Below are 24,960 nucleotides of genomic sequence, written 5' to 3'. Positions count from 1 at the left end.
TTTTTGGCTCAACAACCAATATAAGTAGTATTAGCATCTCCGGTGCCAAATCTCTGTGCATGTAAAACCATAAGCATTATCGGCATTTAACCTTCTGAAACTGGGCCGCATCACAAAATTCTCCTCAACAGTTTAAGGTTTAATATTTTTCCAGGAAATTGTCCTGTACATAGCACCTAGTAAAACCAAAACTTGTTGCTTCTGCCCCTCTATCTTTATACGGTGGAAACAAATGACAATCAATGAGCTCTATAGGTGCTGATGAGCAGAATCCTCCTAAGTCTGACAGCCAGGCTGGTTGTTTCCAGTCTTTATGCTAACCTAAGCTAACCATTGGGCTGTCAGAATAATGCATTCATTTCAATGAATTAATCACAGAAAAAAATAACATGTTAAAAAAAATAATGCTGACTAATTGTGCTCTGGGGTGCCCTTTGACCTGGTGAGTCTTTGAAGGCCACAGTGGCTTTGTCACATGATGGAGGCTGATGAGATAACGCTGCTTGACCCCATGAATGGAACATTTACATTTAAAAAACACCCAGATAGAACTGTTGATGCGTCGTTCTCTACAGTTTCTGCAGTAAGGAACTTTCATGCCACTGGAGTACTTCAGGCCTGAAATATCACCTCAACGCAAAGACTTTATCAGCAAACCTGGAGGTCTGAGAAAGCACAGCTTCTGATGCTAGCGCTAGCAGCCAGCCTCGTCAAGCCACACTCGACCAGGCGTTCAGACACAAACTGAGTAAGTCTACCTGTGACCGACTAACTAACCGCCTTGCAAAATGGATTGCAGACCAGTTTCGGTGGTGGAGGACGCGGGGACAGTTGTGTCCAAAATCCAGCAGCTGTACTACGACACATCTGCCAAAAATGAATTTGAACTTAATTTTAAAAAAAAACTTTAACAGCAAAAACTGATTTATACGATTCATTTAGATTAGTTAATCACAGAACATGTAATTAATTTGATATTTTTTTTAAATTGTTTGACAGCATTAAAATAAATATTTATGGTCTTTCTTTGCTAGTCTTATCTTTTTTTCTTCGTTCTGATTTTTGGGGGTTGTTTTACCAGTGGCACTAAGTAAAAGTGCAGTTTGCATGTGACAAAAAGAAGATTAAAAGTGTTAAAAACTTGCTGTCAGTTATATGTTTGAAGTTGATATTCCCTCCCACTGCTGTGTACACGACTGAGAGGTGTAGTATTTTCACCCTTGCAGAGTGGCAGCTCTCCTGCCAGCAAGTTTATCTGATTACCTTAATAGAATTCACTACAGTGAAATTTGAACTCTTTGCTGCATCTTCTTCCTGGCCAGAATGCACTCAGAAGGCACTGGGGGTGTGACACTCTGAATAAATGAACAGGATCACTGATAGCACTCTGTCAGAGTGTACTCTGTGTTTGGAAACACATTTTAAAAGTGAAAAGTGGAACGCTGCAGACCGAAAATAGTTCCAGACCTCTTTATGATCCTTGTGTTTAGTAGAAAGCTGATTGTGAGTGTTAGATTGAAGACACGATTATGTATCATTGTGCGGGCACATCAAGGGTTTGTGTTTGATCAGCAGTCTTAATTGTCTGTACAGTTGGTGAATTAGTGTGTTTTACAACATGAAAATGGCAGTTTCGTGTCGAGTATGTGCCAGTTGGCACAGCAATTTTAGCTTAAAGTTGGAGAAAAGCTCTTCTGGAAAGATGAAGCCAACCTGAAGAGAAAACATCCCTCTCTTACTCTCTTACTCTCTCTCCCCCTAATGCATCTGTCCTTCCTCCCGCCTTAAGGGTCATTCGCAGTCAGACACATTAACAAGGCTGACTGCATGGACGCCTTGCTCATTGATCAAAACACACACACACACACACACACACACACACACACACACACACACACACACACACACACACACACACACACACACACACACAAGGTAGCATTAGGCAAAGGCACACATAAGTATTTCTCCTTCACTCTCTAGCCTGCTATCTCTCTCACTCTGTCGCCTTCATTTCAATCCAAAGCTGTTTCATAAAGCAGACAGTCCAGAAGACAGTGCTGACAGCGCCAATAGAGGATCCATCAAAACCACCTAAAGGTGACAGATGGCTCAACGAGGACGTGGATGATTTCTTTTGACCCACTCGTTCTTGTTCACATTAACGACTTGTCTACACAGAAAGAGGTTGAGCGGTGTTTTCCAGTCGTACATTTCACGCGTGTCTGTTTGAGCATATACGCCTCTATTTTAATCGATCTAGCTGTCTACCACAGCCGCCTAACAACTCACGTGTCACTCTCACGTAAATGTAGCCTAAATAACTTTAGTGAGGTGTGTTGGGCTGTGGGTGCTGCCAAAGCATGTATAACCTACACTCAATACTGTGCCTAAATGCTTCCTGTGTAGCCACAGATGAAGCACTGAAACTACTGCTGCTCATGCTGCTGCTCATGTTATGCCTCCTGAGTAGACACCATGTAAAGCTCAGCGATTTCTACACTAGCACTTATTTTAAGCGCTGTTTTTAAGCACATTTTTTAAAGTTACATTTAGAAAATGTTGGGTTTTTTTTCTCATATATTGTATTATTTCCTCACAAAAACACATTGACAAACATCCTTAGAAGTGCACCTGCATGTTTTTTAGCAGTCTGCAGTTACAACTGCTGTGCAATTTGAAATACAATTTCAAACACCTCTGCTTGTCGTCCCACAAACTGCACACAGCTCGTTGCCTGTGATTGGGTCCTAGTCTGTGTGACAAACTGTTTGAATCCATTGACCACTGACCTATCGGCAAATAAGTTGACATTCGCCAGTGGCAGTGGCTGATGTTTTTCCTTTGTGTCACATCAATTTTGCACAGGATAAAAAGCAGGGCTCCTGACTAACAATGTCCCATCAACCCCAGGGGCAAAAATGTATTTGGGACAAACACATATTTTCCATGGGACATCTTTAGGACAAAAGGACACCGTAAACTCACTATTGATGCACCAGGGAATGCACCTTATTGGTTCCCTGTTGACATCGGCAGGAGGAGAGCCAGTTAACGTTAGCTGTTAGCAGCCGGGGGGCCGCAACTAACAGCTGATGGAGGTTGCACTGAGTTACAATATGATCCCTTCAAGCTCTGTTCACTAAAAGTGAATATTGGGCAAAACTAAATGACAACTTTATCATGATGTGTTCAGTGTAATCTTGTAAAATTCAGTTTTTGAGGAGAAACTTAAATAAATACAGTTGTTTTAAGGAGAAAATTGTTGATCTAAAATAGATATTAGAGAGGGAATTATGATATATATGGTACAAAGACTTTTGAAGCAGTAATTTCTTTTTAAAGATCTTTTTCATGTGAAAGAATGTTATATTTAAGATTGTTTATTAAATTTGTATGACTTCATTTGTACTCATTCAAAGTTAGTGTAATAAAGGGCTGAATTACATTAAAACATGTTATTCATGTTATTTTTTTTTTAAATGAAGATGTCTTTGTTTGGAATAAAAAACAACAAAAACAAAAAGACAGCAGCCAGTGGCCTTTAAACATTGGTATCAGTCCAAAACTTTACAATTAGCGCAGCCCTACCGTGTTACTGGTGAATTCCACCAGAGGGCAGACCAGAGAGGTCAGACCTTATAGAACTTCCAAATTTACATAACGCCAACAGTAAACATAGCAATACTAACAACAGTTACTCTATTGTTAATTCTGAGATCATGGCAAGAAAAGCTTCGGTTGCACCACAGTAGATAGTATGTCAAGCCCATCTAGAGCCTGCAGCGACAACAGTGAATGTGTTTCTCTCATTCTGCTACTGCGAGAAATTGATGTTGAGAAACATTACCAGTATTTGCTGCTGACGTATCCACTGACCCCTGACCTTATCACATCACCACACCACCCCGATCGTTCATGAGTGTACTGCATCTTGCTAATGTGTTAGTTTCTAGGGATGCACCGAAATGAAAATTTGTGGCCGAAGCCGAAGCTGAATAAAATTAAATGCTTGGCCGAATACCAAGTACCAAATACCGTTGTTTAGTTTTTCATTAGTTTTTGCAGATGAACCCCCTCCAGATTAGTGTTGTCACGGTACCAAAATTGGGACCCACGGTACGATACCAGTGAAAATATCATGGTTCTGAGTAGTATCAGGATACCACAGCAAAAATGAGGCAGATGTGCCTTTTGTCATTTATAAAAAGATAAATCACTTTTCTATAATACATCACTGATATTTCAAAGGAATAAATTACTTATTGACTTATTCATACTTCAAAAACAGCATCAATAAGTGATTAACATAGGGGGGATCAAAATAAATTAAAAAAAAAAAACTAAAAATCAACCAGCCACCCTCCTCCCCTGACAGGTCCCTTCATAAGTAACGAACAGTCCCTAAAGTGCGCTGAGGTTTGTGGACCGTTACCTTCCACAAAGAGTAATGTGAACGGCTCGTTTCTCCTCTGACACATCACATACCTGTGTGCTGCCACGGCTCAGCTGTCCAGGTACTACTGGGCAGTCATGACGCCAAGAAGAGAACATTATTGGAACCGGTAAGCCAATGGCCGCCGTATTTGACAGGAATACATTCCTGTCTGTGTCTGTGACCCCCGTTCAACCCACAATCGGTGGGATTCGCCTTTCGTTTCTGCTGCTGGTTGAAATCTGTACTCGCACAGCGTGCTGAATGATTTATTTTGCTCGCACAAAACTATTTTTAGTCGCAAATGCGAGTGCGGTGACGGACGGAGTAAAATATCGCCACACTGCCGACATTTTACTCCGTCCGTCACCGCACGCTGTTTGATTGCGTTATCAAAACACGCCGCTATTATTCGGCCTTGCTTTTCACTTATTCCACCGAATACCGAATGTGTGTTTTTTTGCAATATTCGTCTGAATATATTTGGTTACCGAATATTCGGTGCATCCCTATTTCAACCAACCTTTGAAACAGACACAGGATATGCTAGGCAGCCTTCATGTGCATGCGAAAGTGTAGTAAAGAGCAAGTACATTTCAGGCCATAACTGGGTAATGGCTTTAGTGCCTAAGGCTTGGTAACTCCTAGAAGGACGAGAGTACGGCAGTATGTGCACATAGTAGTTGTATCTTACATACATGTATTACATATGCTATTTTAATTATCTTTTTTATTGTCTTTTTCTCTTACATATGCTTTTATTTAATGTTTGCTTGTGTTTTTCAGTTGAAACTTACTAATTTTGCAATTCAAATTTGAAATATGTAGCTCATATATCAAGTACATTTACATGCACCTGCTGTTGTATATGTGTATGTTAAGTAAAAGTAACCATTTAAAAACACAAGGAAAGATATATTTGATACATGTATGAAGTTAAAGTAAACACTATGTAAGTACATCATGTTTTATCATACACTACCTGACGTTCCTTTATCATTCTGCCTGTGGTCAAAGAGAGGCCAAGCCGCACTGCGAGCCTCCTCTGAAGCGTAAAACTATATTTACTGTTTCTCTCTCTCTGTCTTTCTGCCATCTTTTTCGACATTCTGCTGCAGTTCATCCAAGCATGGACTCACTATGACACAAGTTGTGAGACAAGAACCCAGCATAGTATCTGTGTGTGTGTGTGTGTGTGTGTGTGTGTGTGTGGTCACTGGTTGTGTTGCTTACCGTCTGAGATACAGGTCACTTCCTGCCTACCCAAATGTCGCTTTCTCTCACCACCAATTACTCACTCACACAAACACACGCACAAGCACACAAAGACACACACATTCACTTGTCTTGCCCTGGGCTGCAATGAGCATATCAGCAGTCAAATTCCATCCACAACTGGAGAGCAACAAAATCACTGACCACAACAAACTCACAAATACAACCATATACACACACATACACATGCGCAATTCACTAACACTCTCCCGCTGGTTAGGTTGTAGAGTTGTGGCCTGTGTTGACAGCTTTCACTGTGAGAACTGTAATCAGTCAAGGATTATTGTGCTTTGTATGTGTGTGTGTGTGTGTGTGTGTGTGTGGTAACCAAACCAGCAGATTGCCAGCAGTCGCTTGGTTGTTTTCTGCCTGCTCATGCAACAAATCCAATTCCAGGCAGTCAGCAAACCAGAGATGTCTATCTAAAAGAGTTCTGCCACTGAAACCACTGCGGTCAAAATACAATTTTAGCCAGTAAGCAAAGCTTGAGCTATTATTGCCTTTACACCTTAACTTAAAGAAGAAAAATAAATTCAAGCACCAGCAACTTAAAATGCTTCAAATCCCCCGCCTCTCACCCCTTCATGAGATGAAATCAGGGCCAGAGAGGTCAGTTTGGTTCGATCTTTGTTTCTCAAACTTTTAGGCCTAAAGCCCAAAGCAGTAATACCCAATTTATGGCCCAGTCTGGCCCGTGATAGGGTCCTGGGTGACCCGCTGACCATTTTCTAACTCAAAATAAAAACAAATTGATTCAAATTGGGAATGTTTTTGTACTTTGAATGTAAATTGGATGTCAGAATGCATAAAAAAGCATCAAAAAAAGCTTGTTTATCAAAACCAGCAGAAGGTCCCCTGGACCATGGTCTAGGTCAAGCCCCAAATGTCCCCAAATCCTCTAAACACCCTGCATACATCTGACCTGCACGGGGCTGCTGCGACTGGATATGCTTCCTGGCAAAGATAAGTGAGGAGAGCAAATGTCGAAAGGTTGAAAACAGGCAATTCATTTATTATATAAATATTATAAATGTTTGTTTATGAACTGGCCTCCTGTCATTTTGCAAAAGTGGCCCTCGGGCAAAGCAATGTTGAGTAGAATGAAGGAGTGTGTGTGCCAATTTATTGTCAGGTTGTTTCATGTGATTTATTATCAGAGTGACAAAAATGTTCTGATACTACATTGACAATTACTTGTCTATTTCGTAGAAGTGTTGGCTATAGCTTTGTCATAGTTTCCTCATCGCCAACATGTTTAAGGCCAGCTGACATCATTCAATGTGTCCTCATACACGGGTTTGCATGATATTTTATTAAAAGTAATGCACATGCAACCATTTGTGTGATGTCGAACAAACAAGCTTATGTCATTTCAGTCACCGTAATGAAAAGTCTTTGCATAAAGTATGAGCTTCTACCCACTTTTCTTCCTGTTTTATTTTACATAACAGTATCTCTTGAGCATGTGTAATGTGAGTGTTTGAGTGCGTGGTGGTTAAATGTCCAGACAGGCTAGCCAGTAGAGGCCAAGTACAGTTCTGCTCTTTGCTAGTTTTCCACTCCACTGCCATTGTTGGCTCTTGTCTGTTCACTTGATTGTAACAGTGCTTCACTTGTTCGGCTGCATTTCTCTCCAGTGTGTGAAAGAGGCTGGTTGGGAGAGACAGGGAGACTGAGAGAGAGAAGAGATTCGAGGCTGTGTTGAAAAGTTAGCCAACAAAAACTGTTGAAACTTTATATCCAACGTGACAAGTGCCCAGTAAGTAAAAGTAACAAATTCAACACGTCATTGTCTCCCACACAGACGAACACTAGGCAACCTGCTATGACATAAATTGCTGGTAGCAATATTAATGACTCTGTGGTAGCGTCAGCATGGCAGAGCAGTGCAGTGGATTTATCCAGACTTGAATCTGGAAGGTTGAAGAGGTCAAGTGCTCCACTGCAAACGTTGGCTCTATTTTAACCGAGACCCAACGCACTCGCTACTTCAATTATTTAACTACACGACTCCGTGAAAAGCAGGGCAGGTGGAGAGCAAGACTGAGGGATCGAGAGGGACAGAGAGAGAGTGAGAGACAAAGTAAAGAGTTTTTAATGATGACCATCGTCGCACTGATGATGCTAATGAAACTATCAGTGTAAAAACCTTTGCTTCACAATGTGGTCACTACCTGCTGAGTAAAAAGTAGTTCCACTGTTCATCAAGTCACGATATCCCTTCAGAGGAAGTGCTGAATCCATGATGACTAAATGTTATTACATATGCATGGAGAGTGTTAATATTAATGGCCACATTGCTGTCAGCTTTTTAATATTCAGAGAGAGAAAGACAGAGAGTGGAGGGCGAGAGAGGTCAAGTACTATGTATGACAAAGATCAGTGCAAAGTGAAGCCGTACTCTACACAACACTTCATGCTAAGCACATTATGTGTGGCATTTTTCATCAATTAATCATTACAGCACTAATTTTGGGACATTTACACACACTTCTCTCTTAATAAACACAACCATCTGCCAGTCTGCACAGACAATTTTATGTTTTATACATGTGTGAGTGTTCCAATTAGACAGCTGTTGGATTGCTTGATGGCACAGACCAGAAATTAAGCAAAGTATTAACTTTTTTTCTGCCTCATAGGTCATTTTTGCAGTTTATCCATGTGTTTGTGTTGGTTTATGGATAGTTGTTAGCTAGATAAAGTGCAGTTGTTGTCAGTGCTAAAGTTCAAAAGTTACTTTTCGGCATCACAGCCTTTGGACTGGAGTACGACAGACCCATGTCTGAACGTAGCCCAAGAATACCAAGCAGTTGGATTTTATGAGCGTCCAACTGTGACGAATATATGTGTGTGATTAAGTGTAAATGCAAGTAGCGCTGCAGGATTATGGTTTCACATTTAGATAAGCAGAGCACTGCCTTTACCTCCATGTTGCACTACATTCTTGTGCTAATTTCTTCTTCACCTGAGTTCAGTTCATCTCCTAGAGCAGAATATGAATTAAATTTAAAAACAACAACTTTTTATCCAAAATTAAATCAACAGAGGTTTTACTTTCACCTTGTACATTCCTGCTAACTAACAAATCTTTGCATTAAACTTAGACTTAAAATAACATTATTTTTCACCTGAATTAAGAGCATCTTCTATGGATACATATCCTCAGCTGTATTTTTATTTATTTATTTATTTATTTTTTACAGCCTTAACATTATGATGTTGTAGTAAGATGGGATTCAGAGATGTGACGCTGGCAATGTTATTTTTCTCACCCTTCATGCATTCGTCGTACTGCAGATTGAGTTTTTTCAGGCGGTTTAACAAGATAATTGTGTAGCTTTGCGGTGCAGACACGTCTCATTCAGTCTTTGTGTATGATTTATTCTCTCTTGAATCCGAATTACTTCCAAACAACAGATGATGATGGTTGATGACGGCTGATTTTCGTCTGCCTGTCTGCAGTTGCAACATTCAGGAAAGTTTTTCACAGGCTGCACGCAGCGGCGTGACAGCTCTTCAGAAGTGGAGGCTGGCTGTTAGTTTAGGAAGCACTTGATATGAAATGCAGCAGAGTTTTCTGAGCCGAGCACACATTTCAAACGTTAATGTTGCAGTTGATAATGTTCATTTAATTGTGGGTAGCAAAAATTGTGATTGTGATTAATATTCTGTTAATTTTGCAGCACTAAATGAAAGCGTGTTAAATCTCACCTGGTTATGAGATGCTGCAAGACCTTTGAAGTGAAATGGGGACAAAAAGTGACACCAGCAATATGGAGCGGGACAAGGCAGGGCATTTTAAGCAGAGAAGTTTACAGGAAATGTGCACATTTTTTCTAGAAAGCACTCATTATACTGCAGTGATACAGAGGCCTGTTTGGGTAATTATTTAATTTACTGTTTACTGGTGCTGCCCTCTGAAAGTCAGAGATTCAAATCATTAGTCAGACACCCCTTGCTAGTCAGTGCTAGCTGTGCAGTGTACCACTGGGGACGATTTGGTCCCCAGATTTTGCTGCAGAGTGAGCACTCTTGACTTTCACGCTGATCTTTGGTACAGGAAGCTGCATACATGCAGGCAGAGGTACAGAGGAAGACATGCTTTGCACTGTGAAGCTCTGAGACAACATCATCTTCACTCTTTTGCTTGGAAGTGGTGAATTTACAGCTCACAGCTACTTAATATGACACAGGGCTCTAGTTTCGCAGACCGGGCGAGGTGGGGGCGCAGCGCACCTGCGCTTCGCCAACTGGGTGTGGCCAGGCGGATTTTGCAAGTTTGGCACACCGTGCGAGCTGGCGCAGCTACTCCTCTTTCCCACCTCCGTCCCTCCTACCTGCGCAAGTCGGAAAGAGGGAGGAGAGAAGGCGTGGAGTGGGTTTTACACACATCACACCAATCAAATGAGCCCCTCTCCTCGCCCTTAAATGCGCCGCGCGAAGGCGTAATGAGAGTTTACTCAATTCGCCATGGCAGAAGAGAGCAGCAGCGTCAGACGGCCAAACTTCTCCCAGGAGGAAACTGATGTTTTGGTCCGGGAGGTCCAAGCTCGCAGTGTCCGAATATACGGAACTGCGAGCAGACCTCCACGGGCTGATGATGCAAAGGTAGCCTGGGAGGAGGTCACCACAATTGTAAATCAATGTTGCGTTTCTCTCGTGCGCGCGCGCTCTCTCTTTCTCTCTCGCAGTCTCACTCTGTTTCTTTTCTTTTGACTTTTCTAAGATGACAGATGCTGAATATATACTCCCTATCTGATGCTGTGGCTGTTTGTGGTTGGCTGAGAGGGATGTGAACTCATTATTTTGCAGCTGTGTTAATCAAATCAGGTTGGGTTTCCATTACGTGTGCCAAACGTGCCAAACGGTGCCAATCCCCCCTTGATTTTTCTTTAGGAACAACAGCCACTCAGAAGTTGTTCATGACTCCCTGCTGTTTATGTGCGCGTGTTCCCGGTTATGTCTTTCTGTCAGGGTAGAATTAGCTCAGTTTTGTTACATAATTAAAGTATTTGTGGGTCCAGGTAAGTTTCTTTTTTACTTGAAATTGCTGCTTTTTACCCAGAATTTTCACTTTTTGAACTCTCCCAGCCATATATCCCATTTCCTTCCTCTTTCTCTCGCTGCCATCCACTCATGTCTGATGTGTCAGTCAGTCAGGGTCTTAGCAAATCAAAGTGTGTGTGTCTTTGAGAACGTGCATGTGTGTTTGATGTGTGTGTGTGTGTGTGTGTGTGTGTGTGTGTGTGTGTGTGTGTGTGTGTGTGTGTGTGCTCTATCTAGTGGAGCCAGCCTTGTGTTAATCTGACGTGCTTGGTTGACGTTCTTCAGTTGAAACTTTGCATGACTCCATGACAATCTCTGCTTAAGCTGAAAGACAGGGCAAACCTTTGTGTGTGTGTGTGTGTGTGTGTGTGTGTGTGTGCGCGCGCGCGCGCGCGCGTGCGTGCGCGTGTAAAAGAGACAGACAGACAGAAGGAGAGAGTGAAAGGCAGAAGGCAAGAAAGTGAGGGAGAGGGCAACAAGAATATTAAGTATGTGTTCACGGAAAGAGGGAGAGACAGTAAGCCTTTGAATTTGTATTGGGGTTTGTGTCTGAGGGTTTAAACTAGGCCACTGTAGGATCAAATCTCTGCCTGTGTGTGTGGTTGTCTGTCTGTGTCTGTGTGTGTGTTGTAGTGCAGGTGTGCTTTTCTTAGAAAACAAGAAATCCATCTCTTTATGTTACATTGTCCTATTAAGAGAGAGAAAAAAAAGCTTAAATTAAAGTCGGCATAAAGTAATATCAGAGGCTTCTTTTTAAACACATTATACATGTTAAAGATACTTGTTGAAAACATGTTAAATGACCAGGAACTATACAGTGCTGCATTGTGGAGTTACACTGTGAAACAGTTTTTCTCTGTTTTTGTGTCCAGGATTTTTTGGGTGGGCCTCAGATCATGGCTCGAAGACATACTGTAGCCATCCTTATCATAACCGCTCCTGTACTATGTACGTAAAACTACACTAAGAGCACAAAGCATCAGTGTTGTCTTGCTCATCTGCTGTGTGTGAGCGGTGAGTTTGCTACAAGCTCTCTTGGCTTTCGGTCTAATAACTACGTGAATAACCAACTCTATTAAATGCCTCAATCATATAGACACAAGCTTAATAGCCGCCACAAACACGCCTTTCAGTCTTTTAGCCCAAATTGGCTCCCCAGCCCACCAACAGTTACTGCTTACTACTATGGGTGTGTGCTTTGTGCTCAACAATTGCACAAAAGACACACACACATCCCATTATCCAATGGAGTGGGTTCTGGACCAAAAAACATATAGCAAAGTAGAAAACAAATAAGTCTGCACACCAAGCAGCTTCTGTTTAGAAGGATTTTAATGGAGAGTGACGTTCCGAGTGATGTCATGGCTCTCCTTCCTGCTTTGTGCTAACATTAGCTGCTGTTAGCTGCTGAATGAGAGGCTGTCACCAGCCATGCGTGCTTTGTGTTACTGGGTTAGCTGTTAGCTTTTTTTCATGATGTTGAAACCTAATTTTTAATCATTCAAATTCAAATTTAGATGGATGGTTAGTGACACGTTTCCTTGTGGTGTGACAAAATCATAACACATAGTTATTTTTGTTTTACCCAAACTCTGAATTGGAAATTAATAGCAAAAAATAATAATAATTTTGACCAGTGCTACTCACTCCAAAACACTGTCTCTATAGTGAAGATATTAATGGCCTCAACAGACTATCGTACTTTTAATTAATTTACGATACCTCTGGAATTATTTTTATATTTCAGCACATTTCAGTCTACAGGTGTTTCAAATAAAAAGCTTTTTTCTTCCTCTGAAATCACATAATTCATATTTAACAGTTTGATAACTGGGTGCCCATGCCACAGTGTTGTTCATGTTGAGATAATTGTAATTCTTTATTTAAGTAAATTGCTGATGGTTCATCCATGAAGCTATAGTAACAGAAAGTGGATCTTGCCAAATTGTGGCTTGCTTATCTGTAAAATATCTCCACATTATTCAACTTTATCCAGATGACATCATGTTGGGTGCCTGCTTGGGTTGTTGGCGATGGAGTTTCAATGCGTTCATGTTGAAATGGTGTGCAAAGTAGATCACATGGGGTTTCACAAATGAGGACTAACTATTCTCGTTCTTACCCAAAAATCCAAAAGTCTCAGAGGGACATGATGCAACTATAGAAAAGCAGTCAAAGCAAATCAATAGGAGGCTGCTAAGAAAGTGGGATTGTGTTGTGTGCCTGGCAGCAAAGCATATCTTTACACCTGTAACAAGTTTTCAGAATCGGCATGTCGGCAGGGTAATTATGAAACCTCATTGCAGACCTGCTGTGAGGGAGTCAGCACGCCGCCGTTTAATTGCCCTCCAATGCTCCTGACCTCAAGCGGGACGTCCCAATTCGTATCAAACATGCTTGATAATTGTCTTTCCTGGTCTTCTGACACAAGCTGTCAAATGAGCAGAACTGTCACTCCGGTCAGCATCAGGTCAGCAATTACATTGTGTAAGGTCAGCAGAGCACTAGAGGAACAAAGGAAAACCTCATGATACAGCTGAATCACTCACCTCGTCCTCCATTTTGTTACATTATATCTGCTTTGTTTTGTATTTTGGTCTTTGCCCACCACCAGTATTACCTCCTAGACCTTGAAACATAATGTGGAAAAAGCCTTATCCATTATTTTTGGTCCTGGAGGCAGCTTTTGTCAGACAGAAAGGTGCTGTTCTTCTTATTAAGAACAGAGCAACGGGATTTCTCCAAATCCTCCATCACACACAAACCCACACAAACACTGTCACGCTTCAGTGCTTCCCTCTGTTTCGACTTAGCTTGATCTAATCGAGCCCAGTGCATGACACACACACACACAAAAACACACAGACATGTGGAGCTGGAACGGTTAGCAGCTTTATTAATTTTTCATGAATACAGAAGGTGTTCTTTCACTCCGTTGTGTCGCATGTGTGACTTTGTGTTTTTGTGTGTCTTGCTCTGGGCTTGATCAGATCAGAAATTGAAAAACATCTGCGGATGTTTTTTGCTGGTGGCTTTCAACAGTGTGTATGTGTCATACATGGGTCCGCCGGTCACACTAGCTGGGAAAATTAAAATTAAACATCTTTATTGTGTTGTACCCTTCACAGGAGCGGACTGGACAAGATAAGATAAGATGAAACTTAATAAAGTGTGTGGAGAAATTAGGTCATCACAGCCGCAAAGGCAGGGAGACAGCCAAATGTGAGTGCACCCACACTAGTAATAAAACAGTACAAAATTAAACCTTAAGAAAATGAAATAGGAAATAATACACGTGCAGTTGTCAGTTCAAGAGCATGTTAGGTACATTGTGCTGGTTGGAAATGTGTTGGAGAATATGGACTACTGAGGTGTTTGGTTTTTTCATTTCAACTCTAAAAAGTAACTGCACCCAATTAAGTAAGCAGGCTGCTGCTGCCAACTAGTGGTGACAACATGCTCCGTTATGACACCGTGCAGCTGTGATTTAGTTTTGCACTTTAGTACAGTGGTCAGTAGTACATTTGGTCACAACTTACACCATGGTGTGGTCATGTGTGTGGTCAGCGGTTCAACAGATTCCAAGATCTCATGTGAAGTTTTTCTTTGAAGGTGGATATATTGGCAAAAATGGATGCAATGTAATACGTATGGTTTTTTTTTGTGTGTGTGCGATCACCTGAAAATAGGAATTGTGTTTCAGTTTCCTTAGAATGAGCCATTTCATAGGGAGAGGGTCCTTGTCCATGGAGTCTGCCATGTTTAGCCACCATGTTTCTACAGTAGCCCAGAATGGACAAACCAAACACTGGCTCTAGACAGGACAGTTCTTGTTATTCATATTTTTACATTAACCACCATAGTTAGCAGTCTCTCTGTGATGAGCAGGGTCAGAAAAAAATGGTTAAAATCAGGGCGTCTGTTTGTTTTGGAGAGAAAGAGACAACCGCTAATAATTTGACACCCAGTGAAAACCTCATGAAACTCTGCATCTTAAATTATCAGAGCTAAAATTTGAGCGCAAATTAGCAGGCACAGGGCTAGCGGCCCATCTCCGACCAGCTTTGTCAAAGAAACACTGATTCGTCATCCTTTCAAACAGCCTGCCACACACAATTAGATCCTTACCCTCTTTAAATATATTCAAAGCCCGGCTAAAAACCCATCTCTTTGCCTTAGCTTTTGGTGATTCATCATGAGAACATATTGTTTGATATGCATCTTTTTCATTGGCTTTGCTCAAGACGAACTCTACTGTCTTGGTTGATTATCTTTCTTGTTGTGCATAATTGTATCCATTGTAAAGGACTTTGGTCAATGATTGTAGTTTTTAAATGTGCTCTATAAATAAAGTTGACTTGACTTTCATTTCAGTAAAAACCTCCTGAACAATGAACACTTAAGTATGTCTACCTAGGAGAAGTTTCAGCTGGTTGCAATCTGCAGTTCTCACCACTAGATGCCACTAAATCACCCTAGATCTTACACTCTGCTCCCTTAGGGAAACTCAAGGAATACATTGTAGCACCTCCCAAACTGACCACAAACCTCCAAAAACATAGGATCCTACATCTCCCATTATGCAAGTAGAATATTTCGTTAGCCCTTCCCTGGTGGATAGAGTTACAATAAGACAGTAGTCGTTCAATCTCCACACCCACAGTTTGTCACACAGGCTTTCTGTGGGAAGTTTGAAGTCTGAGAAAATGGTGATGTAACATAATCATCAGTTATTTTATGAAATTTTAGAAAGCTCCCTGGAGAGCCACAGAAGTCAAACAGCTGTTTTCTCAGGATGAGTTGATCTCATGATGAGTAAACTAACTTCATATGTAGAATCTGTGGAGTGTCCCCTAAGATATACATGTCAAATACAGTGAAGAGTTGTCAGAAATATTGATTTATTGATGCATATTGCTTCTCAATATGTTAAACAGTTTCAATACTCATTTTCAGCAGTATCGGTACTATCAATACTACTTACTCACGCTCTTCTCTCCAACAGAGTTAACACACACACCATGCTGTACCGCCCATAGCCCCTCCTCCTCTCACTTCCTCTCTCTTCTCAGCTGAATTCAGTTAAATTTCAAGGGGCTTTATTGCCATAGAAAACATACGTTTGCCAATGCAACTATGAAATAAAAAACAAAAAAACATAAGTTAAGATCTACTAGACTAAAGAACTGTTTTGTTTTTTTAATTGCACTTTATGACATTTTGAATGTGTGGTATTGAGATGTCCGCACATGTGCACTACTGCAAGAAGAATATTGTTTTCATTTATGCAGAGAAGTTTTTTTTTTAATATTACAGTCATTCTGCTGTTCTTTGCTATTAAACAAGAAAAGAAAGACCATCATTGCCATGTTATAGCCTTGTTATATTTATCTTTTCATAGAAATTTAAAATGTAATGCTTTTAATGGCAGTTTTCCCCAGTGATATCAAATATCAATATTTTTCAATAGGGTGTAAACGATTCACAAAATACATGGTTGGGTTAGATACGACACAGTGGCATCACGTAACAGTTCGGTTTCTGTACAGAAAAAAGTAGAGATGTCGAAAGAATGTCCTTGACTTTTTAAGATTTTTAATTTATTAAAACTAACATCATAAAGTATGATCTTTTTTTCACTTCAAACAATAATGAAGCCATACCCGAGTGACCCATCTGCCGTGTTTTTAGCAGCATATCAAACAAAAACAGCTCCTTAAAATATTGAAAGTTGGCTAGTAGTCATAAACAAATACAAACAAAAGAAATTGTTCTGTTTGTGTTTTTTTTTTAAGTTTTAAATGTATAAGCACTAACACAATAAATTTTTTTTTAGTTTCATTCAGCATGTTTGTGAATCCATGCTTTCTCCACCGCAGCTCATATACACGGCTATAAATGTAACATTACCAATCGCCTGCCTGAATCAGTTGGGAAGTGGCTGCCTAAATGTTGCAGATATAACATTAGTTGGCAGCTGATGTTGCTCTTTGTTTTTGTCTGCTTCCCCCAGTTGACACACTGGGGTGATGTCAGTGTAAATGAGGTGACATATTTGAAGTATTCCCGCTGATATAACCTACTGACATTTAGCAGATGGGACATACCTTTGTTTTTATGTCCACCACCCTCTCACAATCATTCTCATAATTCACAGCAAAACTAAAGTGGCTCCAGGCACCAGACCTGTAGGTTACTGGGGGATCTTCTATTTCTGGTCTGGTAATGACATTACGTGCATTACTAACTGCATTGCAACAAGCTAGCTTAGCACAGCGTGCCTCTCAGCATCACCCACTGGAGAAGAATGTGTTGGTTTTGGCATGGAAGGAACAGACAGCACGTTGCCTGTTGTGTCGTGTAGGCTGCCTTGTTGAGCATCGTGGCACTGAGAACATTATGTTTCACACAATTTAAACTGTATTTTTTTTCCCCCAAATGTAGCGTTTATTTCAGCTTATTGTTCGGTTCATAATGGCTACCAGGCTGAAAGCCTTGTACCGACTGTTATTACTGAATACATATACGCACCTCTTCACCTCTTCTATCATACCATTTTCAAGGTGTTGTATTATAGTTAGAAATGTCAGTATTATGTCAACAATAATAAAGTCATACTGTTTTCTATGGTTTACAAAATTAAATCACTGATATATTGTTATGCATATGGGCTACGTACAAGGGTTGCACACAATTCTGAAGTAAACTTTAATTAACGTGTTTAGCATTGCTGCTAAGAGGCAGAGCTCACAGTCATGTCATATAGTGGCTAAGGCTGCTCTCTGAGAGGATTCAAATGGTAATTTATGAGTTTCCAACATTTCAATGAATACTACAAGCACCACTTACCCAGCAGGTCCTCTACTCACATTTAATTCCTGATCCTGTATTTTTCACCCTCATCTTTCTACTGTCTCTAGCCCTAAGCCTTTCAAATAAAGCATTACTGGGGAAAAAATAATCTGGAAAACAAGATGGCATGTCATGCTCTCTTGCTGTGTTTTGCTGTTTTGCTTCTATTATTTGAAACAAAGCATGACATGCTGCAGCAGATAAAAACACTTTAATCATTCAAATCATTAAAAAACTATACTAAAAGTTTGTTTTTTAAGTGGACAACAGTTGTGTTCCAGAAAGATTTGTGATCATGATTTTGTGATGACTTACATTTGCATCCATTTTACTGTTTGTGTGTCTCAGATTGGAATAGTGTGTGGTTATTTTAATGGATTGGATATTTGTGTCTAAGCATCAACCAGTTTAAGAGCAGAGCTTTATGCCAGTTCATGGAGGGTTAAATAGACTTGCTAAGGCCCCAAGGCTCAGCTCATTGGGAATTGAACTGGCAACCTTCAGGGTCACACAGACTGAATCTCTTCCTGGCCGTTCTAAACGATCTAGATAACGAGACCGTTGAGAGTCGATGAGTGTGTAGATTAGCATAAATTAGCATAAATTAGGAAGGCAATTAATATTCTGTTCAATCTGTTCAGAAGTCATCTGACTATCTAGAGGGAAGACAGAGAGAAAGGAAAACAGGAAGATACAGGAGAGAGAGAGACACAAGAAAGAAATGAGGCCATACCTAATAATGTGCTGTCAAAAAGTGTGATCAGATGAAATGATTTGATTGGTCGTTTTGTCATCAAAGACTTATGAATAAATACTTGTGAGTAGGAACAATTATTATAATGTAATATTAATTCAGCTGATGTGATTGTTTGATTTGTTTTGTTTTTTTTTGGATCTGATACTGATGATGGTGGTGATGTCAGTGATGATATCAGGTCTTGAAGGGGTAGTTCTCAGATATTTCACCTAACAGTTATTTTGAATGTGTCATGCTTTATATGCTTAATAAATACAATACATAACAAGCTCATGTTCCTTTGTTTATTTAAAGAGCTGGATGATAAGCATGAAAACTCTTTTTGATGTCAGTGATAGTTGTGAAAACTCAAGGTTTTTTGCCAGAGCTTTTAACTAGGGATGTCAGTTTCAGTTAATTTTGCTTTCAATAGCCTGATACTCATTAACTGGTAACTAACCGGTTAACTTTTGCAAAATGACATAAAATACAAGAGGGCTTTACTCTTAGTCCAGTGCTCCACTGACTCATTGAGCTTTACCGCTACATTTCAAAGCACTATCCATTTAGAGGTGGTGAAATTTTAATGTTTTTGGGGAAGGGACTAGAGGGTGGGAAGGGATTGGAGGGTGGGTACAATGTTTCCACAGCAACACTGTTGGGCTGGGACGGTGTTACTAGCAGTAATTGCCAGATGAGCAGCCCCACTAGTTAGCTCTCACCAGGCCTGGTGGTGCGCATTGAGGTAAACTTAGAGCGGCAAAATTGACCTATAGACTGACATGTGCATCCAGTTAAAAATTTTCTCTGCAGTATACTGATAAATGGTTAACTGTTGACATCCCTACTCGTAATCTTATTATATAGTCTCTATGAGTCTCTTTGAGAGAAGGAGGGAGTTACTGCTCTAAGTGAGGGAGTTCAAGTATCTCAGGGTCTTGTTCACAAGTGAGGGTAGAGTGGAGCGTGTGATGGATCTGCGGTTTGGTGCAGCATATGCAGTGATGAGGGCGCTGTGCCGGACCATCGTGGTTAAGAGAGAGCTGAGCTGAAAGGCGAGGCTTTCAATTTGCTGGTCTGTCTACATCCCAACCCTCACCCATGGTCATGAGCTCTGGGTAAGGACCGAAAGAATGAGATCGAGGATACAAGTGGCTGAAATGAGTTTCCTCCATGGAGTGGCTGGGGTCAGTCTTATAGATAGGGTAAGGAGCTTGGACATCTGGAGAGTGCTAGGAGTAGAGCCGCTGCTCCTTCGCATTGAAAGGGGTCAGTTGAGGTGGTTCGGGCATCTGATCAGGATGCCTCCTGGGTGTTTCCCGTTGAAAGTGTTCTGGGCATGTCCCAGGAGGCCCGGGGATAGACAAAGAACATGCTGGAGGGTTACATATCTTGTCTGGCCTGGGAATGTCCGGGGTCCTCCAGGAGGAGCTGGAAAGTGTTGCTGGGGAGAGAGACGTCTGGAATGCTTTGCTCGGCCTGCTGCCCCCTGCGACCCGGCTTAGGATAAGGGGTTGAAAATGGATGGAAGGTTGGATATGAGCAGATTAACAAGAATACAGACACAGACAAGAGGTCCTAGGACACTATTAAGGCTTAGTATGTCCTTAAAGTGCTATTGATGGCATCATAACAGCTACAGAGCTGTTAAGCTCCAAAATAAAAGCTGGGAAGAGGACCTTGCGTTGGGTTTGTTTTGTCAGACCACTTAGAAGGTGTGTCCTTCCATCATTTTCATTTATTGGTGCTTTGGGCTCCACATATTTTTTTTATCTGCATCAGTTTAATTAACCTCACTGCTTCAGTGTCCTTTGGTGGATATCAGTCACTGGATTTATTTCACACTTAAAAAAATCTCAGGAAATGTCAAACAAGGTTATGTAAAACGACTTCCTCTTTGAAGATATGTATTGATAATGGTCTAACTTTTCTGAAATATGCCTTTATGTTAATCTATCCGTGTAATCCTGACTCACTGAGGCGTTTGATTTTGCCCAACATTCTTTTTCACTATAACATCCCCGTTTCCCCCGAGGGGAATAACACTTATTAATCAATACAGCATGCTACTGAACGCGGACAAGAAGCTACAAGATGGCTATACAGTTTCATCTAAATGAGTTTACATGCACATACACACACACACACACACACACACACATACACATGCACACACTACAGTAATTGAAACAGCACACATGCAGTAGGAAGACAAATAACAGTACAACATCATTTAAAGGACCACTAGAGAACATTCATCATAACCAAAGTCTCAGTTTACCCTGTCCTGTTAAAATCAAGTCTTTAAGTAATGAGGGGAAAAAATCTGCTTTATTAGGTGAAACCCTGTTAAGAGAAAGGGGTGGAAAAATTAGGACAGCATAGCAAGAATACTGCCCAGCAAAGGTTGTCTCTATGATTTCAGGTGTTGTCATGTCATTTGCCATTTCTTATGACAGCAGGGCTGTATAGTAACGAGGAAAGATGAGAGAGAAAGACACACAGAGAGAGGAAATAATGAGACAACACTCAGAGGAACACTGACTCGCACCTCTCATAGCATAGCGATATCCAAGGACTCATAAAATCCAGGCATTTCTTGACTATATTATGAAGAAAAAAACAAAACAAAACACAGGGTTCTTACCTATTCATGCCTCATCTCTTCCTCGCTCCTCTGCTCCTCCCACTGCAAACCCAAGGGAGAAATGCCAGCAATGGGATGTATGAACAGAGGAATCAACACATCACCCATTTCCCCACTGGGACATCTTTGCTCAGTCAAGCATCATTTGGAAACAATGTCATTTACCTATGTTGCTCAGCCATATTAGCTGACACAGAGCTTTTAACAGATTGCACTATTAGGTTGCGTCACACATAATGCTACGGTCTGCTGTTCTGAATGCTGTTTTTCTCTTTGAGTTAATGCAACGTACTCTTTGGCACTGCTGCAAAGGTTCATGTATTACTCTGCACTACACACAACACACGTACTTTCCCCCACTGAACAAACTCTTCTCATTATTTCTATTTATTTTCTCTCACAGAATACGAAATTAAGGTTATTATTCCTTAAAATGTACCATAGGCCCAGACATCCACAGCAAATCTATGGCTTTTATGTAAGACCATTTTCAGAGTCGGTAATTTACTGTGACCACTCAAAACTTGAGTCAAAACAGAGTAGAGATCAGACATGTGGTATGCAGGTGCTTGAATCTTCCTCTGGGCAGCACATTAAGATTATAATTAGGCTTTAGAGTATCCAGTCCAGTCTAAACCTCTGAGGTATCTGTTTTTTTAGTTTTTCTCTGCATTAGGTTGTCTTTCAGTTTTTCTTCTGATTTTCTTTGTCTTTGCCAGCTCAACCCTATAAAACAATCACCAAGCACATAATGTATGGTGGCCAGTTGTTATCAATCATCAGTCTCACTGATATAATTATCATGCTTGTTCTTGTGTAGAAACATTTGATAGTCACAGTCCAGACTTGTTTTTACTAAAGCCTTCCTGTAATGAAATGCTATAATTCAGCATTGTTCTTAGGGCTGTTGCTATGACTGCAATATTGCAGTACCACACTATATTGACAAGCCAGTCACAGGGGATGGCAAGTAACCACCACACACGCTATGTTCATTTTTTTTCTTTTTCCACAGGAGTGATGCATATTTACATTATGCTATAAAGCCAGAGGTGTGACGAAGCACTGAGTGTACTGCACATTTGCCGTTTTTTTCTAGTTTCCGAGACTTGAAAAAAATTCAGCTTTGGGTAAAACACTGCAGCCGCTCATCACTGTCGCTTTTTACCTTGCTGTCCGATCACAGAGGAAGAGGGGCAGGACAAATACCACAAAGACCAATCGTCACATTACTGAACAACAACAATAATAGAGGAGAAATTAATACGGAGTCCATACCTCCACTTCATACAGAGCCGGTATTCTCCCTTATGCCATTATTTTTTACTTTCCTGCATAGTCTGTATCATAGCAACCAAAACAAAACCAAAGTATCGCAACTGAAAAAATGCTGCACACCTTATTGTATTGTATATTACATAATATTCTGCATTTGACAATGAACACGTATTTAATTAGTTTTAAAACTACCTAACAGTCTAACAACAAAGTTTATTTACAAAGCACTAAAATAAGAACAAAATACACAAAATGTGTGTGTATATACTGTAGTGCCATTGAGCCACCCTTTGTCACCCCAAGAGAAATTCCTTCACTGCAACAGCCCTGATTGTTCTTTATTCCTATGTCTGCCAGCTAGTAAAGCACCTGAACCAGTTGACACAAAAATATTTTGGTTACTATTTATTATTTTCGGTTAATTACCCCCGATGTCATTAAATTGAAACCTTTTAAAAGTTTAACAGTCTTGAACCTGCATCACCGCAAACACGTATGAACCGGCAGCCTCCAGACTGATCGACACACAGCCTGCAGCCCCTGTGCACCACCTCAGGGGAAACACATCTTTTTAAAGAAACCCACATTTCCCCCACACTACATCTTTAAATGAGCTCATTCGCACTATTACATTTCCAAAGTGGTTTATTTAATGGATTTCATTTCCTTGTGCATTCCAAATGATAATTAAATGTGAAATTCATTATGGATTTTGTGCAACCACAACTATTTTCACAGAAACAGTTTTCAAAAAGGTGCACTGCGCAATTTGCACTTGACTGCACCCTGTACCTTGAGTCTCGCTAAAAGGCAAAGCAGACACACATACACATGCACACACAAACATTTTCATGCTGGCCAAAAGGATCTTAAGTATCATAAATCAGGCGTTTAGCATATTTCAGTCTATCAAAGGACACTGCCAGGCAGAAAGACAGCAAGTGAAAATATTGAAAAAATAATTGAATGCTGAGAAATAAATAACTGTGCTGGTGTATAAAAAGAAGAGATCAGATGTATGTGTGGGGGCCACGGAGATATTACCTTGGGACTTTAGTTACTAAGAGACCATTTAAAAGCCAAGCTTTTGAAAACAGGAATTGAAAGCGGAGAAGATCCAGAGTCTATTTGAAAGGTGAGCAAAGAGGAAAAACAAAAAAAAAAAAGGAAAGGAAACAAAATCACAATGCATGGTTAGTGACAGAAAAAAATGGGATGCATAGAGGCCGTGGAAATATTATGGAAATTATACTAGAATGTGATTCCAATATGGAAACACTTAATGATGAAAATATAAAAGAGGAGATGAAATGGTAAATGAGAGAATGAAGTCGGATGTATGGAGTCCGTGGAGACGACACTCAGAGTCTTGTTATTTAGAAATTCTTTAAAGGTAAGAACTGGAAGTGAAATGACGTGAATGCAAAAATGTTAAGTGCTAGCTAATACATAGAGACAGTTTACAAAGGGAAGATGAGAAACACCAAAGAATGGGAAGATAAAATAAAGCTTTCAAAGGTTAATGTGGATTCAAAAAAGAAAAGGGGATAGGAGACAATGACGCAGGAAGAGTGGATATTGAGGAATGGCAAGAAAGGGAGGGGGGATAAGTGAAAGAGTGAAATAGTGTAAGAGAGAAGGGACAAAAGAAAGAGACAAAGGAGTGTGGGCGAGAGTGCTGCCCTCCATCACCCCCTCCTTCCCTTTTCTTCCATTTAATTTTTCAGCCACGAGTGAATGATGTGCATTTGCCTCTGTGTAAGTTTAGGTGTGTGCCCGTGTATGCGCACCTGTGTGTAAGTGTGTGTGTCTTAGCTGTGTGGGTGTAGGTGTGTGGCTATCTGTGTGCATGTTAGATGAAAGTGTTGTGTGGTGTTTACGCTAGCCGGAGTCATGCCGCGAACAATAAGAATCCTTGATCATACATCAAAGACTTCACATTGACACACACACTCGCGCTCGCACACATACACTACACACACTACCTCTGAAGAGAGTGTAGAGAGGTGAGAAAGTTTAAACATCCTTTCACAGCCTTGTGTGCTTCTTATAAGTACAGCATAGGTGGCATCTCAGCCAAACACACAGACAAACACACACTTATAGGCCGTCTATAAACATTTGTAAAATTCATGACGCAGGCCAACCTAAGGCAGCAGTCAGTCTCATATGTAGTGAATTATCTGCTAACACCAGAAACACCAAAGTCTCAAGGAATGTTGTAAATGTTGACGACTGTAAAATGATGTATGGCAGCTTTAAACATACTCTGCATGGATGCATTTATCAATCTGATTTGATGACTTTTCAAACAAATTCAAATGATGATAAAGGCAAAACAAAGTTGCCCAAAGAAGAGAAAATAACTTCCTTTAAAATACAGACCTAAGTTTATAGACCTTGAAAAAGTAAAAGTAATGGCTATGTAATGCTTTCTTTAAATTATCATGAGACTGTTTACTCATAAATTAAAATTAGCTATGAAAGTAATCACATTTCATTCTCATCACTCTACTTAAAAGTTTTTTTGGCCACTAGGAGGCATCTTAAAGAGGACCTCTTTGGCTCGTGTACAGGTTTAAAGGTTTGTATTTGGTTTCTTCTAGAACATATTTGCATGCTTTAATCATCAAAAACACTTTGTCTGTGCTGGAACACCTGTATTTACCCTCTGCCTGAGACGTTTTA

General features: G+C 40.5%; 1 protein-coding gene across 1 annotated transcript in view; it reads left to right on the top strand.

The window, feature by feature from the left end:
- Positions 1–567: 567 nt before the first annotated feature.
- LOC126393459 (CUB and sushi domain-containing protein 1-like) overlaps positions 568–24,960 on the top strand; it is a 316,678-nt gene continuing 292,285 nt past the window's right edge. The window contains exon 1 of the mRNA XM_050049648.1: positions 568–748. The gene's annotated coding sequence lies outside the window, so the exon portion shown is untranslated. The remainder of the gene's footprint in view (positions 749–24,960) is intronic.

This window comes from Epinephelus moara, chromosome 1, assembly GCF_006386435.1.
Source record: "Epinephelus moara isolate mb chromosome 1, YSFRI_EMoa_1.0, whole genome shotgun sequence".
Classification (NCBI taxonomy): Eukaryota; Metazoa; Chordata; class Actinopteri; order Perciformes; family Serranidae; genus Epinephelus; species Epinephelus moara.
This window is presented reverse-complemented; position numbering and strand designations above follow the sequence as displayed.